The sequence below is a fragment of the Neopsephotus bourkii genome, unplaced genomic scaffold (assembly GCF_033783945.1).
Source record: "Neopsephotus bourkii isolate Nb327-2 ecotype Australia unplaced genomic scaffold, CSIRO-AGI_Nbou_v1 NB_887, whole genome shotgun sequence".
NCBI lineage: Eukaryota > Metazoa > Chordata > Aves > Psittaciformes > Psittacidae > Neopsephotus > Neopsephotus bourkii.
Window position 1 is genome coordinate 1811301 of NW_026901381.1, and position 21630 is coordinate 1832930.

Consider the following 21630-nt stretch of genomic DNA (forward strand, 5'->3'; position numbering starts at 1 on the left):
TTGTCAGGGCTCTTTAGAGGCAGAGCTCACTGCAGTGGTTTTGTCTGAGTTTTGAGAAGATTAAATCTAGGAAACCTATAGAATGCGGATAGGGGTCTTTATTATTTGGTCTGAGAAACAAGTACCTGCTGTTCATGGGAGCTTCCTTCACATCTGAGATGGAAAGTGAGTACCTGACCTTGTCTGTAAGACACCTAAAGCACAGATTATCCTTAATTATCCTCAATATTTGTCCTATAAATGGTCCTGTGACAGTTACAGACGTGCCCTGCCATGGGGAGCAGGGAGGAGTGCCTGGAGGCAACGTCCCAGGGGTGGCCCTGGGAGGCAGCGTGTGCCCAGGCCACAGACACACCATGGGGTCAGAATCCTTCCTCAGCTTCCCCCTTGTTTCTAGAGATTAGCAAACAGGTTGTTGAGCTTTACCACAAATAACCTGTAACCATCATTGCCTGACGTCTTGCTCCAGTCAAGAGCAGGGCAGGAACCAAGTGTGCCCTTTACTCTCGTGTGCCACAGGGGGAAGAGGGATGGCTCCTGGCCCAAGGTCCGAGGGGGGTGAATGGGGAGGGACTGCTCTATTTCCCCATGCTCCCCTGCCTGGGTGGAGAGTCCAAGTTACACCTGAGCAATCACTGCCAGCCCCAGACAACTGACTCCAGGAAGCTCTCTCAAAGTGCCATTGGTTGCATGATATGGATAGAAAATGGGTCAGAAGTGAGCAATAGTTTTGTGCAGAGGTTAATCATGTGTGTGTCCTTTGCATAGCCCAGTGCTGCTCATGCAGACTTGCACCCTCCAAGAACCTATAGATACCAGGGTAAGACAGGGCCTTACCTAACTTGTGAGATCTCTAAACTTGATGTTTTATTTATGATAGAATAGTTAGGGTTGGAAAGGACCTCCTTGGAAGTGCACTGTAACTTGCTTTTCTTTTGGAAGTTGTGGTGGGTTTAGAGCAGAATTGGTTTCACCTGCCACCAACTTGGTGCCTGACACGGAAGGTGGGGAGAGGCAACAAGAAGTGAATGTGTGACCATACTGCAATGAGTTGAAATCATCTGGGTGATGGCGTTATATTGGTAGTTAAGATTATGAAGATATGCAGATTTGTTACCTTTCTCAGAAGGTATTTCCGTCATTAGAGTTTGGCTTGATGCATTTATTCCTATGAAGTAGTATTTTGCTGATGGTAGAACTGCCCTGGCCAAGCATCTTTCTTCTCATACAGTTACAGATGTCTTGGGAATGTCCTCTCCTAAGCCATCGTGAAAGCATCCTCCCTTTCATGTCTGGAATTCAGTCTTGTCCTGATTGAGCAGAAAGTCCCATTCTTCAGAGCCAAAGGGCAACAGTCTTATTATAAGTTTATGCAACTTGAAATACTTAAGGGCCCTAAAATTGGCAGTGTGGAAAACTTCACAACCTTATAAACCACCCAGGCTTCAGCACAGAGAACAATTCATCCTCATCGTGTAACTCCGCAGAGCCAGCAAACAATGCTCAGCTCTATGAGCCTTTCATGAGCTTCTTGGTCAATGTGATGAGTTTCTTAAGAAATAAAGTATCCCATCATCACTCAGGAAGAGGTATTTTAGACCAGCTTTAAGACACAAACTTAGTTTACTGGGTTATCTCTTCAAATCGAGTTGCATGGTAGGGAAACTTGCACCTCTCCAAGCTAAACTCAAGTCTGAACTGTCTTAAGATGTTCCAGTTGTCCTCTTCAGGCCTAGAAACCAAAATCCAGCCCTGAACTTGCAGTTGAAGTGTAAGATTTCAAGGGCAGAGGGAATTCCTTTGTCTCTATAAAGCAATCGCCATGTGCCCCGAAGCATGAGGTATTCTTACTGGGCTACTCAATTTTGATTAAGATCCAGTGAGTTAATTATAGCCAAATCCCCTTTTTTTCTTTCAAAAGAGTTTCTTGAACCATCTCCCCCCCAAATTTGCCTGTATCTCCTGAGCTCACCGGGTGATTTTAATCAAGTCCTCTCATTTTTACCAAGATCTGCCAAAATCATTTTGCGGATTGACTCAGTGTGAAGGGTCTTGTGAAGTCCACCTCTGCCAGGCCACCTGGGAATGGCCGTGGGCTTCCATATTTGGGAAGAAAGTAGGAAGTATAGGGTGTCTTGAGGAAATGAGGAATGTGTTTATGCTTTCAGGTGCTCCGGGACAAATAGAGCTGAGGCTGGGTCAGGATCCCAGTCTTTTGGGTAGCCACAACTTAAGTTCTGTAGGTGTCAATGTTATTTAGAGTAAATAAATACTGTCTTATAAGTATATATGGGAGAGAGATGAAAGTGGAGGCTTCAGAAAGGTGTAAATTCTTCTCTTAAAAGTATATCTCCCACGTGAGTGATCATCGCCTGTGAGAACCCACCTCCTCAATGGCCCTTTGCACAGCTCCTCTTCCTCAGAAGGATCTGCCCGTTCTTCTTCCTTCTGCTTCGAACTAAACTCATGCAAAGAAGAATGTGAGGGTCCATGTGAGGAGTTACTTGGGAACAGGGATGATGCTGTAAGTTCTTGTCTGTATTAGCCAACTCTTGGGACAAACCCCAAGCCGGTCCCTTCAGATCAGCTCGACGTGCGTGCGCTGGCAAAGCATCATGGATGCTGAGGCAACTGTTATCAGATCTCTGTTTATAAATACATGATTTGGAGCTTGGCTTTAGTGCTTAAACTCACTAACAGGCAGGCTTCCCCCAACAAAAGCACAATAACAACCACCACGAACAATCACTGCTTCACCTCTCCCACATTAGCTATTAATAATGTTAATTTACTTCCTTTGAGAGATACCATATGTTCCCCTTCCTGATCCCTCTACAGGCATAAGAAAAAACTAAGGAAATTAGAGAGACTCCATAACACTGATGGCAACATCCAATGTCTTATCAGGCTTCCTGTTGTTGGGAGTATTGTTTTCCTTTAAAGATTAATATTTACAATGGTTACTTAGTTATCTTAGTTCATTTGGTGGCCATTAAAGATTCCAGCCCTGAATGCGATGAATGAACCTCCTTTTATTTGTCCTTGATGACTTATTTGTCTTGTGCCTTGTCTGGCTGAAAATCAAGGAAAATAATTATTGGGTTGGGCTTTTACTGCCATTTCAGATGAGGGCTCAAAGTGCATGTTTCTTTTTGTTTGGAATGGGAGCCCTCACCCGCTGCTTCTGCTGATGCATGCATATTTAAGAATATATGTTTTGTGATTAGAAGCATAGTTAAAATAGGTATTTTCCTCTATTTTTCTTAAGCTGTATGCCTTGTTTTAGTAATCCTTGGAGGGGAAAGCATTTCTCGTTTCATCCACAATTGCAGCACCAGCCATACAAGCTGACCAAAGGGCTCTTTGTCGGGACAGAAGAGGCAGTGTGTGCCTGGAGGCTGTGCATGACTAAAGAAGCCTGGTCCAAGAGCCTGTCCATAGTGTTCCCCTGTGCATCAGTTGAAGTTCAGAGGGGTTTCTCAGCAAGGGCAGAAGACACAGTCATTTTTCTCTTGTATTTTGTATTAAGAGCCTAAAGGCACAGCAGAAAGCAGTCACTCAGTGAGACCCAGATGAGGGTCTCAATCCAGCCTCCTGCTTCTAGAGCTACCCAGGCATTCCTAGGCCTCTTCTAGGCATGAGGGATTTCAAAGTCACTTTGAATTGTCTCTGTCCCCGCTAAAGAGGAGCACAGAAGCGCCCTTGTACCCACAGGGGTATTAGACCCAGCACTGGAGGACAACACCAGAGACTAACATGGCCCATATTACAAATCACTGTGTCCTAAATTTGTGCCAGGTTCAGTGTTGCAGCAGGGATGAGCATGGGGGTGTGAGCAGTTTTCAGCCTGTCCTGCTTTTCAGCATGGACTCAAGATATAGCTTGCCTTGTCTGGAAATGAAAGCTCCTGTCATCTCATAGTCAACTGCCCCTAAAATGGGTTCAGTTCCATCTCTGAGTGGAGCCCCCTGCAAGTGCATTTCTGCTTGAGACCCCCACACTGACCACCTTCCCGCACATCCATCTCCACACATCCTTTCCATCCCAGCCCATTGACTGCAGTGAAGTCCTCTGGACCACGGTCAGGTCTGTCTGTAGCCCAGAGGACTCGGTGTGGAGTGATGTGATCATTTTGCAGCATGTCTGTCAGCATGTGAACCACCAGACCCTTGTGAGCAAGCCCGTTCTCACACACAGTTGGCTCCTAGAGAAGGGATAACTTATAATCATGGCATTTCCAAGGTTCCTTTCTCTCTTCCCCCCGCCTTTCTCAGTGCTTGTCCCCATCCCAACTAGTGAATATGGGAGAGACCATCCCAGCTCTTATAGGTGTGTTCTGGTTTCTTTGCAGACTGCTGCCTCATCCTGAAACTGCACATTTGATGTGCTTTTATAATGAATTCATTCACACTGTGACAGATGTTTCTGCTATGATAAGAACCATGGCCCAGGGGCCAGCGGTGCTGTGGAGCCACTCATGTCCCTCACCTGAATTGCAAATGAAATGCTGCTTTCTTATCTATTAAACACCATGAGCAAATGCTCATAGAAATAACACGTCACCAACTACCAGCTGTTCGTGCTAGTGGTATCCTTATGAAAGAATAGTTCCCCCATCATCTGCTCTTTTCCCTCCTGCAGAAAATCTGGGCCACTTCTGCAAATGCAGCACAGAGGTTTTCTTCTCTTCAAGCTGCAGACAGAGCAGTTACTTTAGAATAACTACATATGAGCAAAACCAGCCTCCGTATTCATGGCACAGGTAGCACCTGATTTAGGTTTAATTCCTTGTCCTCCTTCTTCATCTCTCTCTGGACATGAAAGTGTGAGCACTGCTTTCTGTTTCTGGAGGGGGACTTTAGAAGGGCCTGTAGGGGCAGGCCAAGGGGAATGGCTTGAACCTGCCCGAGGGGAGACTGAGATGAGCTCTTACGCAGAAGCTCTTCCCTGTGAGGGTGCTGAGGCACTGGCACAGGGGGCCCAGAGAAGCTGTGGCTGCCCCATCCCTGGCAGTGTTCAAGGCCAGGTTGGACACAGGGGCTTGGAGCAAGCTGCTCCAGTGGAAGGGGTCCCTGCCTGTGGCAGGGGTTGGAGCTGGAGGAGCTTTAAGGTCCCTTCCAACCCAACCAATCTGGAGTTCTATGATTCTAAATCACTTTTGTCCTAAGGTTTGTCAAAGGTTGGTTGTTTTAGATACCTTGTGTTTAGGTTGACGGTAATAAAACCCCCTCTAGAAGCCCAGACCCAGCAGCAAGCAGGCCTGCTCACTTGGTAACCTTTCCTATTACATCTTACAGTAAGCAGAACTGTACTGTCAGGTGAAGCTGTTCTGGTGACCGATCTGCTCGATGGTTTGTTAAGGTAGAACCAAGAAACCCTTCTCAGTGTTTTGCCAGCTCATGCAGAGATGGTGTTTCTGTCATAAATGACTTTCTGAGACAGCTTGACTGCAGGGACATGATTCATTGGCAGCCTGCTGCTGACAGCCTTGTTTCTATTGTTCTAGAGCTCTGGTTTCACATTTCTCCTCTTAGATAAGCTGCGACCATTAAGTACCCAGTGAGCTACAAATAAAGTGTGATGTAAGAATTAAGCTTATTATCTGATGGGCAGCGTGGGGCCACTCTTCCAGGTTAAGGGTTTGAGCAGATTTTATACTTTCTTCAAACAAAACTTTGCCTTTTATTACATTTCTGAAGGCATTGTCCTCCCCAAAGAGAAAATATGCTTTTGGAAGCTGCGGTGTGTATATATAGTGTGAGCTATAAATAGTCTGGAGCTAGTTCTGCACAGTACCAATGCGCAGAGATATTGAGGTCCTGATCTTTGTGGCCACACTGGGGCTACTGAGAAACATTAGGTTAAAGCTTTTAAACTGAGTTCAGTGTGTTCAGATTCACACCAAGATCAGGATCTGGTTGGGGGACTTTAAATATGCGTTGTGGAATAAAAGAGCTTGGTGGTCTCGGCTTAATCTTGGGTTTAGTTGGAGATGACATATCAATTTCTGGAGCTGTTATTTGGGACTAATACCAAAGCAAATGAATTCAGCCCTAAATGAGGGATGGTTTGATCATTGTGCTAGCTGAAAAATAGGTGTCTGTACTCCCACAGCTCAGCTGCTGTAAATGGATGTACATAAGGATTCAGAGCTGGTTGCTATTCAGCTCCTTCTGACAACGGTAAGATGACTTTCAGCACTTGAATGATTTATGATGATGTTGATATTCACACAGGGTATTCAACTGCCAGCAGAAAGACCACAATGGCTGATCACTGTCTTTTTCTTCAGGCACAAGCTGGTTATAGGCTGATGTGGGGAACAAGCTCTCATGCTGAAGCGTTATCTCCCCTGCTGCAGCGGGTGGGGGCCATGGGAGGTGTTATCAACCACCTCTTATCTCTTGTGCTGTAAAATCTTAACAGGACAAAGCATAGAGGTATTAAGGGCATCTGAGGCAGGGTCAATGCCAGGGTATTAACCTCCCTTAGCCAATTTGTGACAAATAGATCTCTTGCTCCCGCAAGGAATTTCACAGCAGTTTCTGGTCCTGTGTTAGAGCTCGCTGCCCCTCTGTTCCCTCCTCTTGCATTGGGGCAGTCAGGTGAAAGGCTGTTGGAACCATTTGCTTGTGCCCTTTGACTTCAGTTTTGAGGCCTAATTCTGGGTGTCTGAATCCTCTTTCAGGTCCATCAGGTCTACCAAAGAGAACTGAAGTCCTTTTTACACTTACTCTCTCCTGTTGTTCTGACAGCTCTCGAAGGCTGTAGAAAGAGAACAGGAGAGGCAAGAACAACCCATTCTGTATACCCCTTCCAGAGTGGACACTGCAAATTGGCCCTGTTGACATGCACAGCAGTGCAGGGCCCTCTGGGGAACAGAGCACACCTTAGAACAGTCTTCAAGGTGCTCTAGTTCATGCCAGGGAAAAGGAAGGGACCTGCAAGGATCCAGAAATCCCTTTGCCCCTCTAAATTGCTGTGGCCCCTTCTCTGTCCTTGCAACTAGGATAGCTGGGAATGGGGAACTGCTTTTCCATGGATGCACTGATGCTCTCAGACCAACGATGTGTAAATCTGGAAGTAAAGAATGTGTAAGACCTAAAAGCACACCAGTGCAGCTCACATCCCATTGCTGGTGCCACAGGGCACAGGCAAGCATCAGCCAGTGCTAAGGGCAGTTCCTGGTGCTCCTCGTAAGAGGCAACTGAACCCATCCAGTCTCTGCCCCCCTCTTGGGCTTAGCTCTATGTCTGCCCCTGTGTTCATGGTCAGTCTGCCTCCCATGACCAGTCTCTGTTGCTTCTTCTGCAGGGATGCGCTTCTTGAACTGGCCAGATACAATCCCAGCCTTCCTTTCCCATTCTGCACCCTCGTGTGGTAAATGTCTTGCATCAATCCATCAACCATTTATTTTGGTTCTTCTGCCTGTTGGCAACAACCCTGGAGCTCAGACTTGCAGGTGAGCATCTTTCACTCCTCAGTCTTAGCTCTGGCGCTGTGGAAACATCTCCCCCTGTCTTCTATCTGTTCCAGGCAGTTTCTGTTAGGCAGGGCTCTGTTATTTATCTATCCAGGCAAATCTGGGTATTTTCCCACAGAATTTGTGGAATAGTCTCTGACTGATCAATGGCACAAACATGTGACTGCAAGTCACTGGGCAGCAAGCTATTTAAAACATCCACTAAAAACAAGCCAGTCTGAAAGAGTCTCTGGCGTTAGAAAGCCCTTAATTTAGAGAAATGCCCATCTCATGAGCGAGTGTCATGTCATAAGGCAATATTGCTTCATTCCTCAAGGGCAGCACACAGAAATAGGTTCTGCTTTTGTGTGTGATATATAGGTAATGCTACACTGAATATAAACATGTTTAGATCCAGGTTCAAATACCCATGGCCTGGGGTCTCTTCTATTTTCATCTATTTTGGGGCTTTTTTGCCCTGGCTGCTTGACCTCAGCATCACTGAGCTGCTCTGATTCACACAGTCTTGTGAGCTGCTGGTTTCAGGTTCCCTGGGCTTCTTTTGGCATTTGTGCCTTTCAGCACCTTCAAAGAAAGTTGTCTTAATTTCATCAGCCTCCAAGTATGGAAGATCATTGTCATTTCCCAGATGTGGGTTAAATGTTTCTATCTTTGGGGTTCAGGATTTGGCATCTCAGACATGATCTGTTACCGTAGAATAAAGTTAAGCTTCTTTGAGAACTGGTGGAGTTGCACTCATGTTCCTTGTCTCTTCCTTTTGGGAAATAACGTGCCAACAAAGGGCAAGAATAAACTGTGGTGAATTATTCCTTTTGCATCCTTGTTATTTCATAGTTTGTCTCCTTTCGATTGTGGATTCTTCAGTTTCACAGTAAGATCTTATTTTGCCCAGACCCTTTCCCTTTGACAGGATCAGGATCACATGGGAATTCTGACAGTTATTCTTACTCACAATTACAGACTTTCAGTATATCCCTTGCCATTCTGCAGGATTCTTTCACCTGCTGGTTTCCCCCTCTCTATAGTTTACATGGTTAATGGGCACTGATTCAGATGTATGAGTAAAATGAGCAAACATGATTATCTTCCTTGTAATAAATCAAGCATCCCTTAGCATCACTGTGTGTACAGCCCTTGGAATGGGAGCCAACTCTCATTCCTCTGAGAGGGCTGTCAGTGGCCAGCAGAGTTCACTTTAGACTTGCTCTTCATCCCTAGCTTTGCAGCTTGTATGCAAGGCTTCTGTTTCTTCAGAAGCACTTTCATCTTCTACCCACCTTCCCAACCTTCCTTGCTTCCCAAATTACTCTCGTTTAGGGAAGGCCTTTTGGTACCCTGATGTCTAAAACATATACATTGGGGATATCTGCTGAAGTCGTGTCTATGCAGTGGTAGGAAAGCCTATGAACATGTAATGACATGAACCATTATGGTTATATGTGTCTTTGAAAGCTGTGATGGAGATCTAGCTGAACTCCAGTCCCTTAGCCTTTGACATCTACTTCTTCTAAAACATATTTGCCAGTGTCATATGGTACTGGATTAATAAAGCATCTGACCTTGCTACCAGAAAACCCCCTCAATGTCTTTGATAAGTTTGAATCTACCAACACTTCCACGTGCTGCTTGGTTTCTTTGAATCAGCCCAAACACACAAATGAAGGTTTGTAATCTGCAGGAGAAGAAGCTCCCTTCCAGCATGGGGGAGTCTCTTTTAAAAGGCCCCATTGTATTTTCTTGGATGTTTTACAAATGTTGCACCTGTACAGGAGAGCTGCATCCAGATATGAAGCAGGCACTTCAAAGTGTGCTGCATACACCATGGGAACAAGAGCCTGTGTGTTTGATAAATCAAAGGGGAGTTGAACCTGATAATGCAGACACTGTGTAGCTCTAATGGCTATGGTGCAATTAGTTTTTCAGCCATGAACCTTTGATAATGGGCATTTTCTTCAAAAAGAGGGTTTATCTTTGCTTGTTCACCTGCTTTTTCTTTTCTCACCAAGTTCCATCTAGTCTGTGCAGAGCTGGGGACCACTAGTCCTGAATGTGCATTACCAGGATGACAAGATTATGTTGATTTTAGTGTCTCTTTTCCATTTAACAGTACAGTTTTTCCTTCCCATAGATCACTAGTCATGAAGGTACATGTTCTGTAGCCATGAGGTTGGATTAGTATCTGCAGATCTGGGATCTGTCCAGTACTCCATCCTCTCTGGCAAAGCTTTTAATCCCATCTTAATTGAAACAAATCCAAATATATGTATTTAAGAAAAGAAGGCAAAAATCCACCAGGCAATGTCCCCCAAACCTGCAATCTCCCGTCCATCTGATCCCCCTGCTTGAAACTGGGAAGTCTCAGGCAGAGATTTTCCAGAGTGTGCTCTATTCTACACCAGCTTCTGGAGCTTGATGGCTTAGATGTCTCCACCAATTTTCATTTTCATAATGGCACAAGAGAAGGTGGAAAGCAAACCTCACCTTGGTGCATTTTCAGAAGCACAGTGTGTCAACAAAAGACAGGAAGAAAGAGAAACCCATCTGTAATTCAGTGGGGATCAGCAGCCCTTCTCAGAGCTGTACAGTGGCAAACAAATGATGCTCTCATGCAAATCACTGCAGGCTCTAACAGGAGCTTCTCCTTGCTGATGACGTGCTCTGGCGCTCACCACGCTCCATTCTAACAAAGCCTGACTTTGTTTTCCTCCTCTGCTGGCCTGCACTGCCAGGCCGTGGGGCTTTGCCCTCATATTTGAGGGCAAGAGAAGCCCTGATGTTGGCTTCAGTGGTTGCCTTTCATGCTGAAACCTTTTCAGCCTAATCTCTTTTATTGGCAGCGACCAAAGTCAGGTGCTTAAACCTTGTGTGGAGCCTGAATAATTGCAAGAAGGGGTTGTACCCCCCCCGCCTTGTGTGCTCACATGTGCCCAAGTGATGCAAAGCCACAGACCCCAAATGACTTTCTCCTTTCTGTCTCCTCCATTAGCCTTCAGCAACTTGAACCCCCTCAGCTGCATGGATGGTGATGGGTCCTATCATACCCTCAGACTCCACGTTTCTATTCTGTTTTCCCAGGGCTGGCTGCTCCCAGGTGCTGCAGCTACTGCTAAGCTTCCACTTTGCATTCCCCAGATTCCAGCCCCATGTGTCTAGGCAGATATCTCTTGGCTGTTTAAATTGAAAACCAGTAACACTGAAATATATTGAGGTAAAAGGAAGTCAAACAACTGCTTTAGGCTTACAGAGTACCAGGGGAGAGAGAGTCTGTGGGCAGCAAAGCTAATGGAACTGGTCTTTAATGCAGGAGCAGAACCATGACTACAGAGACACAAGGGCTGAGCAGGGATGTGCTGTGAAAACAGGAGAAACAGGCAGCTAATAGAGTCCCAATTATTTTAATTCCAGGGAAATTCCAAAGCAGGACCAGCCGTAGCACATCCAAATTGCTGATGTTCTGGAAATTTAGCACTTGTAGCAGTGGGTTTCCAAGATCTGTTCAAACCACTTTGCTGTTATTTTCCCTTTTATGACTGAGCAAAGATGGCGAAGCAGAGTTGAAATCTGAATGTTAAATTTCCACTAACCCCATGTTCTTAATGATCATAAGGAGAAACACAAACTCTGATGTGCAGAGCAGGGTTCATCCAATTGCACGTGTGTGGGAGGCAGCGAGGAGGGTATATGATGCTGTAGATAAAGCTGTGTTACTGTATAAGGATTGATTTGGGTTAATAACATATCTGAATGGTTGTGATGTGCAAGGAGAGATGGCAATGATATTTCCAGACTCTGCAGAAAATCCCTGCTTCACACAGGCACAGATGAACTCTGCAGCTAAGTGCTTAATGCCATACCAGGTCAGTTGGGATATCAGTGTCCTAACCAGAACAGTCAAAAGTGATGGAGTTCACTGTCTGCCGGCTGGGTGACACCCAGGAATTCTTTCCAGACTTACAAACAAGCAAAGAGACAAGTTTAAACCTGAACTTCAGGGTAGTCACAGCATAAACAAACATGGCACTGAGTGGAAAATCACTGTTGAGGCGTCACTTTTGACTGATCCAGATGAGAAGTTTCCAAAGTTGGGGTCACAACCCCTGAGGAGCACTGATGGAAGGGAGGTCATGAGCCTGGAAATGAGCTTGGGAACTGCTGATGTAGGCAGATGGATGGTCACGTCACAGGGGTCCCCTTGGAATACCCCTTTTCCCCTCTCCTGCCTCGGAAACAGTAACTCAAGTGGGGTTTAAAGCTGACAGGGCTGGCCTGACAGCAGCTAGCACACTGCTGTGTTTTCAAAAGTAGCTCTCTGGAAAGGAGCCCAGGATGGTTAGGGAGATGGGAGCAAGGAAAGCTCCAGAGGGAAAGATACGGGATGAGGAGAGGGAGGTCTGGAAAACAGGATCGGCCAAGCAAAACTAAGATTCAGCAGTGCCGATGGGAAGAGATGGAGGCTTTTTAAGGTTGTAGTGAAGTTTTAGAGCAGAAGTTGGGAGGTCAAATGCCTCTCCCAAGAGGTTAGGGGGACGTGCTTGCACTGCTGTATGAGAAGCCCCTGGTGCTGAGCTGGATACCACGATGTGCTGGGTTTTGGTGGAATTAGTATGGGGGCAAGGTAAGGTGTGTACAGCTCAAGTTTGTGGAGACCTGTTGAACTCTCCTCTGGAAATCACAGAAAAGAAAGAGGATCCTGGTAAGTCAGGTGGTCTTTTACGTCCCCGAACTAGCATCAGTCCAAGAGGAGCATCAGCACCATGAAATGGGTGTCTTGAGCAGTCCCAGGGCATGGAGGAGAGGAGCATCAGCACCATGAAATGGGTGTCTTGAACAGTCCCAGGGCATGGAGGAGAGGAGCATCAGCACCATGAAATGGGTATCTTGAACAGTCCCAGGGCATGGAGGAGACAAGCGGTAGACTCTGGGCAATTAGAAGGGAGTACAGCAATAGCACAGGTTTGATTTGGGGTGTGAAATGGGCCTGGAGGCTGGCAAGCCAACACAGCCCTTCATCAAAAAGCAAACATTAAGGTGCGTGTGGTGCAATACCTGGCTGTGGCTACGTGCTAGGTACAACGCAGAGGGAAAGTCAACACCATTGTGTGATATTTATTTGTGTTATGTTGAGAGGTATCCACAGGCAGGGAGGGTTTTTCAGCCAGTGGCTTTCCTAGGCACTGTCTTTCAGGATCAAGGATGGAGGGACAGGTCCTGCTCCAGTGCTGATCAAGGTGCCACAAGCCAGCACTGACCAGAGAGTAAGGCACAACCAAACTGTCTGTTTGCCCTAATTGCTGTTACAGGGGCTCTAATATCGACCCATAGATGGTAGAGAAGAGGAGAAGCCAGGGGATGGTGGTGTGAGTGAGAGCAAGGAGAAGCAGGGTTTCTGAAGCCTTTAACCCACCGGTGAGGCAGACCTAGGGACTTGTGAGCAAGGAAACCCTCTGTTTCTGCTTGTTTCTAGCAAGATAAAGACTTTATGAACCTTTTTAAGGCTAAATGAATCTATGCCAAGCCTTCACGGCTATTTGAAATAGCAGCTAATTGGTCAAGAAAGTGATGTCTAACCTTCAGGCCTCTGTGTCAAGGGCCCTGAGAGCTTTGCTCTTGATGGCACCTAATTTTGCAGGATTAGACTGAATTTGTAGGTAAGACTCAGTTAAAGCTTTTAAGTGTGTATCTTAAGTACAAGCCATAGAGATTGTTCACAGACGTGCTTCAGACATGACCAGATTGATGCAGAACCAGCCCATATACCCAGTTCTAGCGATCCAGCATGGACCAGTCTCCACAAGTTTCTTTTCAGGGTTTAAACCAAGTCTTTGGTTTGAGAAATTCATGGTTTTATTTTCATAATTACCTTTAGTTTTGGAGCTGCCCTTCAGGCTATTTGGAAGCCATTGGAACATGCTCAACTCTAACTCAGAGGTTTCTGTATTCCGTGTCAAATGCACAGACATCAAGCGTGAGGTTTCTGCTCTGATCATGTGGAAGATGGTTTTGACTTCCAAAGCTATGTGTGTTTTCCTGTAAGAAGCTGATAACTCTTGTTTAATGCTGAGCTCGGAATATCTCATGTCAGGCGGTCTGGTTTCTCACGTTAAAACATGTGACTTGACTTTCCCAAATGTTTTCCCCAAGCACCCTTTTCCAGTGTGCAAAATAACCCATGGGAAAGAAAGCAGAGATCTCAGCATGATGAATGAGATTGTCACAGTTATCACATGTGCAAGGTAAAGAAAGGGTTTAGGGGCATATTATAGGATATTCATGGCCAGCTTGGGTTATGACTCAAGTGACTGGTGGCTTTAGGACAGCACTAATGTAGCCCTAGAGCTGACTCAGTCTATCTCTTTAGGTACACTTAACCTCCAGTCTCTTTCTGTTTGGGTTGTTATGTGATACTACCTGTAAACATCTCAAGGTGTATGGCATCCTCTCTGCAGGAATATTTGATTCCCTCATGGAGTCTAACTATTCCCATTCTCATTCTTCCTTGTTCCTTTACTGCGGATTATAGAGCTCATCTCTGTGATAGCACCCTTAAAATAAACTGTTAGATTCTTGCTATAGGTTATTACAGAGCAAAGTTGTAGAACAAATCAATTCACTTAATGAAGTGCCTTTGGATCATGTTTTCTGTTTGTAGACAGACTTACTTTGTATTTCTGTATTAACAGGGCATCTTCTAAGGAGCTGTGACCTTTAATCTCCTTTATGTACAGATTTGTGTATGTGGCTGTGACATGAGTTTGTTATCAAGAGAGCATTTGAAGCAAACATCCCAGGGCCATAGCAGTGGCCAGGCAATGCTATTTCTGAGTCAGTACAAAACCTCATTTATATTTTTCCAACATTTTGGGCTGTAGGGGGAACATCAGCCACCTTTATCTGGCTGATGCCGTCAGGTGCTTTTGATTAGTTTCCTAACGTATATCCTAGAGATAGCCAGACACGCACATGAGTCTGGGTATGAATGGCACTGGAATTAAGTGGGATTCATTTTAGTTTATCAGGAAGGACAGCAGGATAAGGCCTTGACAAGGTCTTTCAAGCTTGATGTAATTTGCATCATCTTACATGTTGCTTTCCTCATCTGCCTTCTCCTCTTTGTATATTGCCATCATTTCATAGTTTATACAAATACATACTGCTGCATAGAGATTGTTCTTCTGCAGCTGGATCAGTGCTGGAGCTGGGCAGTCCCATGGCAGATCCATGGGAGAAGCTCTTCCCTGTGAGGGTGCTGAGGCGCTGGCACAGGGTGCCCAGAGAAGCTGTGGCTGCCCCATCCCTGGCAGTGCTCAAGGCCAGGTTGGACACAGGGGCTTGGAGCAAGCTGCTCCAGTGGAAGGGGTCCCTGCCAGTGGCAGGGGCTGGAGCTGGAGGAGCTTTAAGGTCCCTTCCAACCCAAACCAGTCTGGATTCTATGGTAAATAATGACATGTATGAAATCTCATACCTTCATGCCAGCGAATCCAAGCTTTGTACAGGAAGGATACGGCTGCAGAGTGCCGTTGTAGAAGATTAGCAGACGTTAAGGAAAACGTTTTCATCACCGTAACTGGTTTTGAGGAGCAGAATTTCCTCAGAAGTCCCTGGCTTTCCGTTTCCAGCAATCAGAAAGTGAAATTGTGGCACGTGTTTACAAGCAGGGAAGCTGAACTGCAGGAAGGCACGTGATTGCCAGCCCATATATAGACCTGTAATGATGAAAGCAATGACAACAACTTGCCATTACCAGCCTCCTGGAGCTGAGGTGTATTATCTCTGTAGAGCCATGCTCACGTATGTATGGCCTAAGGCTCCTGCCCCCTTTATTCCACGAATTTATATCACTAGATACTTCAGAGAAGTCACAGTCCCAAACTGAATGTGTGGGAGCTGATACGGGGTTGGGGGGGGACACTTTGCTTTGGAAGCTCATAGCAATTCCATCCAGTAGGAAGGAAAGCACAACCCGTTGTGTCCCTGAGTGCTAATAGCCAAGTAAATAAGCAAAGCTCAGTTCAATAAGAGTGTAATGGATGGAACAAGTTTATCAGACAAGTAGAAAATAGGAAAGGAAGGGTCTGCTGCTATCTGGTGACTCTTAGGTGTGCATTTCCTACCAGCTCTTCACCTCCTGCTATTCACAAATGACTACAAGCCTCGCTCCTTCAATCTTCAATAAAGGATAATATTGGTAAGAAGAGATACCCTGAAATAATGTGCTATATGTTTATATATATAAATAATGTAAAGCAGGCTTTTGTTGTTGTGCTTAATCGTGCCTGCGTGGGCTGAGGTGCTTGTTCAGCTCCAATGAAACAGGTTAATCCCTCAGGCCTGGGATGTTTCTGCTGCCTTGCCTGGCTTTTCTTAGGTATCTCCAAGTCAGATGCTGCACCCTGAGGTGTGTGTGCTCTTTCTCTCTGGATACCTGTGAATGCAGTATGGAGAAGGTGTTTGTGCAGCTTAGTAGGGTGTCTGCTATGTCAGCTATAGTTAAAGTCGTGTTTGGAAACTGTGAATGGAATGGTTGTATCAGATATGGTCTGACTGAGCTAAGTTGCACTAAAAGCAGCTGTGGGACTTTTGGAAGGGAATAGCACAGGGAGAAGGCAATGTGCTGCAAGTGGGTAGATCCAGCCCATGGGTACCATATGTTTTGAAATCCTTGTGGTCTGGATAGTGACCAGCCAGTTCTTTTAGCCTGAGGCTCCCAGCTCCTCCCCACTGAGCGAGGAGTTCCTGCTGCTCTAGAGCCCCCAAAGTGCCTCAGCACCCTGGAGCCCCGCTGTTGCTCGTCAACAGACACACAAATAGAGCAAGGGGATGTTTGCAAAGAGAACTGGAGGTCACTGCTGCCCATAGCCTGCTTTTCTGCAAGCTGCTGCTTTGATTTATGCGTGATCAAACCTCACCAGAGTCTGTTTGAAGTCCAGACAAACCCTGGGCTGATGAACTCTGTGCAGGAGGGAGCCTGGCCTGTGTGGACGTGTCAGCATTGCCAGCTGGATGCAGGATGAGATCTGAAACACAGGGGTCTGGAAGGCAGAAGCTTTGTGTATGCAGCCTTTCTGTTCTTATAATGAAGGTATTAATAGGACCGAGCTCCTTCCATAATTCCACCCCTACTACCAAAACCTGGTACTACCAAAACCTGCTCCTTCAGAGAAGGTCTGCAGCCAGATACCCACATCACGAATAAGGGCAGGGAGAGGGAGGGGGAGGTTGCCCACAGCTAATACAAAACATGTGCCAGGGAGACAGCGACTATTCTCTGTGATCATCTCTTAAAATGCAGTAAGAGCATCTCCTTAGAGCATCCTCCTTAGGGATAACCTCGGGCACCAAGGAACTCTCAGAAGGTGTGACTCTGTCCTGGCTGTGACACAGCCAAAACTGTATGAGAAAACATGGGGTCAGTCCATGGCCCACATAATCCATTCACAGATAATGGAACACTATATCCAAGACGTGATTTCACTGTTTTCTATGTTGAAGTATCTGTTGTCAGTCTGATGTAATAAAAACCCTACCACTTACATTGATGTTCTTCCTTATTCTAATTAGTAATGGGACTTGTAGAGGTTTTAAGATCAGCTGGGCTGATGTTATCTATAACATTATGTATATAGTTATATATAATTTAATATATATAATATATATTTTATGTATATATAAAGTAATATATAATATAAGTATTTTACATAAAATACAAGGGTAATAACTGACCTTGCACAGAAGTGGAGAGATTATACACAACTCTGCAGAGTGCATGGCAGTGCAGAAAACAGTCATCTTTTGAAGATGACTTGATTTCAGTGGAAAAGGTTCATCTTCTCATAAGCAGAGACCTTCCTCTGCTGGGACATAATCCCACTTTGTATTTTCTGTCTCCTTTACTCTTTCTGGGGAAAATACAGTGAGAAAGAGAAAATACCCTGTGGTGGCCCCTACATCTCGAGGGTCTCTCATGCTTTGTGTCTTTCATGCCAGGTAACTTTCTAATAAATGCTGCTGGAGGAGTTTCATGGCTCTCATTAAAATGGGTTGTTTGCTTTAAGACTTTAAAGTGGAAGATGAAATCTCTCGCCACAGAGAAGATGCAGAACCTTCAAGAGGTGCTTAGGGCCTTCAGGATCAGCCCCTTCCTGCCTGATCCAGCACTCTTGATGCCAGTGGAAGTTTTACCCTTGATTTCAAACCAAATCCAGCCTGAGGGATGTGGTTCTTTCTTTCCATCATCCCTTTGGGTAGTTCAGATGCTCATCCTTACCTACAGTGTGCAGGGGCAGTGAGACAGGAGCTTTGTGCCATGCACAATGGGAGCTTTACCCCCAAGTGCTGACAATCCAAGTTTAGATTTGGCACCATGAGTGGCAATCATAAACAGGAGTGGTGGAGGTCAGGCCAGTGGGAGCAGGGGGTGCTCTGGTTTGGGAGGTGGAAATCCTGAGGGCTGCACTGATTACAGTGAATCACCGGTGGGAGGCTGAAGGGAAGAAGCAGGGCAGCAGAAGGATGTGGCTGTGGGGAGACCTGCTGAGCAGAGATTAGGAGGGACAGTTCATGCCCAGAGGACTAGAATAGCTTGTCCACTAGTTTCATTGTTTTAGGCATTTAAAACACACTGGGTAAATCACTAACAAAGATGCCCAAGGGAACAATGTTGTATCAGTTATCTTCCTGAGCATTTGACTGTTTTGGTTCTATTTATTCTAGACAAAAGAGCTTCTTTGTGATGTTTCGTCTTTAGTCTGAATGTCTCTAATTTGGACATCCATTTAATTTGGAAGGTTTCCACGAGATGCCAGTAATTGTCTGATTAAAGTCATGACTTAGAACCAAATGTCATTCTCACCCCATGCTGTTGACCGCAGCCTCGGTTATGAGTTGTGGAAGAATGCTACAATCCAGTGTGTGTGTTCTCTTTGTGGGCTCTGCTTAGTTTAATTTATAACATTGTGGCTGGACAGTGATAAATGTCCATGATGCCGGTTGCAAGGCTTTAGGTACAAGTCTGCCTTTCAGCCATTGCATGGGAATGATTATTTGCTTCTAAAAACTGACAGCTGTGGAGTCTTAGTTCCTTTTTCTTAATAATCTCCGGGGAAAATATGGCTTTACATAAAAGCCTTTTGTATGAAAGGTAAAACCAGAGCCCGGGTGGGATGATGGTATCTTTTCCATGTCTAACTTTTTCATGGAGAGATTGGAAGAAGCAGCATTGTTACTTCTGTTTCCCTTGAATTCCTTTCATCAGTCCAGTGATTCTGTGTGTCCCAATGACACATTTCTGGGTCACATGTCCCAGAAAAAAGGGCTATATGGAGACACACGGCATGGAAAGTATTCTAGCTAGAGAGTAGTTATGCTGTCAGGTTCCACACATGCTGTAAATCTGTGTATTCCTCACATGCACTTTATTAATAGCACAAGACTGAGACAGGGAGACCAGACTCATTGCTCTTCATGTAAGTAAAATGACAGAAATAAATTCTGTCTTGTTCCTTATCGTATTAAACCTGCCCATAGTTTATTATGGCCCGTGAAACCTTTGGGAAATGCAGAGCAGCACAACTCAGAGCACAGAGGCCTCCCCAAGCCAGGCTGCATGCAAAGGCACAAGGATACAGCGTGCAGCATCCAGAACCAGCGAAAGAACAGGAGGCCTAGATGAGTATTTCAAAAGCCAGTCTCAAGCATAACCAAACTGAGTGCTTGTTTTGGTTTTGGTCCAGTGAAAACCTTGCAATGGAAGGGTTAGATAGTTTTGTTCCTTGGCTTTGCCATCAAAGGGATGCTGTTGCCCTTCCTGGTCAACTTTCTCCCATTCAATGGGATCTAGATTTCTCTGGTTAGGAGGTCAGAGGGAGAAAATGCTCTAACTGTAGGCTGTCTTTGTTCTGATTCTTCTCAGGTTCATCAGTCACTTCCACTGTAATTATTTCAGCTAGTAGTAGCAACAAACTGTTGTCTTGATCTGTGGATTAAGCGTAGCTGGAGGCACAAACCAGAGCATTAGGAGATTACATGTCCAGTTCTCTGTGTTCCTACTAACAGGAAAAAACGAGAAATGTGACTCAATCCAAGTATTCATGGCCTCTTCCAGACACTGAATAAAAACAAGGAGTTGTATTAGCTGTGACCCTCCTGTATTAATTGCAGTCCATTAATTTACTCTTCAGCAACATGGAGAAGTACAGAAAGGCTTTCCCAGTTTAATGAGCATGAGCTGGACTCCAAATATTCAGAGCCTGAGTTGTGCTCTGAGCTCATTTATAGCTATAAAAAGGGGTGCTCAGAACATGGTGAATCTGGATGCAGACACAGATGCCAGGTAGCAGATAGTAGTATGAATTATAAAGGAGAGCTGTATACAATACAGGAGGCTTGGATTTTGCCTACTAGTGTAATTACCCATAGCAGGTAATAACTTTTACATCTTCATTTGAAGAACAACTAGAAATTCTTATGGAAGGCTTCCACCTTAAGAAGCAGAGTTGTCTCCATTCAACACCTTTTGTTTGAATGGGGCATCCAGCTAATCAGCTCCTAAATGCAGGCAAGGCAAGGAAGCAGTAGAGCAGAAGGCTGGGAATCTGAGTCAGGATTTCTCCCCCCAGCTCTGTACCTAACACGCATTTTGACCTTGGTGAGTCACTTTCTTTTTTCCAAGCCTCAGTTTAACCATGTTTTTAAGATGGATAAACCAATATGTTTCCTGTGAGGATACTGCAGAAGAGGGGTTTGGATGTGAAAGATGTTTGGTGTAGTGTTAAATGGGCTGCATTTCTTCTCAGAAAGAAACATATCATATGTAAAATTCAAAACATTCCTCTGTCCTTAGGTTCAAATGATGGAAATAAATTAGGAAAATGGTATTTAGGTGCTAAGCAGGATATGGCAATAGGACTATTGCATTTGCATTTGCACTGTGAGTGAAGAATTCATCATAAATATGCCAGGCCGACTTGGTTTTCTATCACATTTGGGGATGATTTACCTCCTGTACGATCAAAATAAAGACACATTAGTGGCTAAGAATATTTACTAAGGCTTCCAAGCTGATATGGGTTAGCTGAAGGGAAGTAATTGATTTTTGAATTCTCCTGGCTCCTTTTCCTCTATGTCTCAATTTAACAATTCACATTACACTCTGGAAATCTTTCTGATGCTACTTGTAAGGGGTTGGAGAAGTCAGGGTATCCTCGAAGTGGAGCACTCTTCTCCAAGGCGTTTTGCATAGCTTAATTAGAGCAGTTATTTCTTTCCTTGTGCCTCCTCTAAGGGCTTTCTTTATGTCAGATGCTTCTAATTATCAGGAATCAGAGCCAGAGGTCAACTGATGAGCCACTGATTGCTTGAGCTAAATGTAATTTAAAGCAATAGTTTATATGAGCAGTTTGCAGATCTCTGGGGACTGTGTGTGCAGGGATGCTCCAGGGTGCCTGTAAATACAGGCTCTGCTCAATACAGCATAGGACACGTGTGCATTACAGGACCTGGTGTGGCTGAAGGTCATCATCATCGGATGACTGCAGCCATCACTGACACTTTTATTCTACTGTAGCAAGTTAAGGAGCTTTTAAACTGTCAAAAATTAGCTTTGGGGGTTTTGTGGTTGTTTTTAACTCACCAGGGACCTTCCTGATGTCTTCAAATAACTGCTGTCTTGAATCCCCAACCCTTGGCTGTATAATTGCTGTAGATAGGCAAGGAACCAAATGGTCCTCATTTCAAGGCCTGGAGGCAGTTCATTACTCAGAACCACTGGTTGAATGATTTCCCATCCAAGGTAGCTGCCTAAGCAGAACTAGTTCTGATTCTGGCTAATGCTATATCATTAATATGAGTCCTTCAAGGTGAAAAATGGGACTTTGACCCTGAGATACTGAAATTCCAACTAAACTCAATGTCACATAGTCCAGGATATGATGAGATCTCTCACCAAACCCTTTCTGAGCATAGCCATTATGTGAACGTCAGCTGCAGGAGTGCATTTCATACTGGGATTTTCCACTTTGCCTTTATTCAGTACCAATCTGGTTATGGGTGTAAAGTGGACTCAGGGGATGCAGTTCAAAGGACTTGCTCTCTTGAACCTGTGTTCCAAGCCTGGCTATGTAAGTCATAGTGATGACTTGATGATACCATAA

General features: G+C 45.1%; 1 protein-coding gene across 7 annotated transcripts in view; it reads left to right on the top strand.

Moving 5' to 3' along the window:
• The first annotated feature begins 15024 nt into the window (after positions 1–15024).
• The window catches only part of SLC6A6 (solute carrier family 6 member 6), a 109852-nt gene continuing 103246 nt past the window's right edge, over positions 15025–21630 (top strand). For 5 of the 7 annotated variants that reach the window (XM_061357180.1, XM_061357184.1, XM_061357186.1 and 2 more), the window contains exon 1: positions 15026–15668. The gene's annotated coding sequence lies outside the window, so the exon portion shown is untranslated. Of the gene's footprint in view, positions 15669–21630 lie in introns of all 7 variants that reach the window. The other 2 variants (XM_061357187.1, XM_061357189.1) reach the window with 1 other exon arrangement.